The sequence below is a fragment of the Arachis duranensis genome, chromosome 4, assembly GCF_000817695.3.
Source record: "Arachis duranensis cultivar V14167 chromosome 4, aradu.V14167.gnm2.J7QH, whole genome shotgun sequence".
Lineage (NCBI taxonomy): Eukaryota > Viridiplantae > Streptophyta > Magnoliopsida > Fabales > Fabaceae > Arachis > Arachis duranensis.
The window spans coordinates 32,870,233-32,871,885 of NC_029775.3; positions in this window are offsets into that span (position 1 = coordinate 32,870,233).

The window sequence follows — 1,653 nt, forward strand, 5'->3', positions numbered from 1 at the left end:
TTCAGAGAACAAAAAGTGTTGCCACCACATATAGTTAATTATAATTTTTATTATTAAGAACTCGAAAAAAATAAATTACTTTTTTATTCTAATTATCCACTATTTTATTCATGCCTGATGATGATGAGAAAAATAAATTATAACTTAATTGGAAATAAAACCAGAATAGATATACTAATTACTACTACTACTACTATATATGTATCCTAAGGTAAATTTCTATAATAACACTATCACAGAGTTAAAGCTAAAATGAGAACTCAACAACCTGTGTTTTGAGAAGTAGATGCTCCTTTGATCTGTGGGTTTTGGGAAGTAGATGTTCCTCTGATCTGTGGGATGCTTGGTCCTTCAAGGATTAATTTCTGGCGCTTCAGCTCCCTTAAGTCACGCCCTTGCTCTTCTTGTTCCTTAAGCAGTTTGCAAAGCATGCTGCTTTGATTGTTCTGTTCTTCCTTTATTTGGTTCATAGCTTCTTGTAATTTGGAAATAGATGTTTCAATATGTTCCCAATATTTGAATTGAGGAAGTTCTGGGAGGACTTCCTGTGCTCTCCTCTTGATTGGATCATCCTGCAGCTGTTGTCTGTCCATTGATATTCTAGTGATTGGCCTTTCAACTGAGATATACTCTGTTATTCCCATCTTCACTCCGGCATCTTTGTAGAGCATAGAAATTAAGCTTGGATAGGCCAATCTGGCATCCTTGGAATTCCTGTTTGCTATTTTGTATAGTTCACACGAGATCAGTTGATGGACTTCTACTTCTTTTCCCAACATGATGTAGTGAATCATTACTGCTCTTTTAATAGCAACTTCAGAACGGTTGTTGGTGGGCAATATAGAACGCCCAATGAAATCCAGCCAGCCTCTGGCTACTGGTTTGAGATCTTCCCTTTTGAGTTGATTTGGGATGCCAGTCATGCTGGTGGTCCACCTGGCTTCGGGGATGCATATATCCTCTAGAATCTTGTCCAGACCTTTATTTACCCTCATCATTCTCCTATTAAAGGAGTCTGGGTCATCTTTCAGTTGAGGAAGCTTAAAGATCTCCCTGATTTTGTCAGGATGGGTATGAACAATCTTTCCTTTGACTAAAGTCCGATGGTCATAGAGGGCAGCTCCAATTATTCTTTGCCTGTCTGTCTGCCATAGATTAGCATAGAACTCCTGAACCATGTTCCTTCCCATTTTCGTTTCAGGATTAGCTAGGATTTTCCAGTTCCTATTTTGAATTTGCTCTTGGATCTCCGGATATTCATCTTCCTTCAGATCAAACTTGACTTCCGGGATCACTGATCTGTGGCTCATTATTTTGTAGTAATGGTCTGAATGTTCTTTAGTTAAGAACTTCCCTTGATTCCAAAGTGGCTTTGGAATATTCTCTTTCTTGCCTCTTGGGTTGGGTTGTTTTCCTTTAGGGGCCATGATCAAAGTGAGAATGTTTTTGTGATCACGGATAAGCACACCAAACTTAGAGGTTTGCTTGTCCTCAAGCAAAAGAAAAGAGAGAAGAGAAATAGGAGGAGAGCAAGTGTGGAATGGTGGATAATGAGAGGGGCGCCGAAAGTGGATATAAAGGGGGGGTGGGTATTCGAAAATAAGAAAAAGATATAAGATAAAAGATATGATTTATAAAAGATAAATATGACAA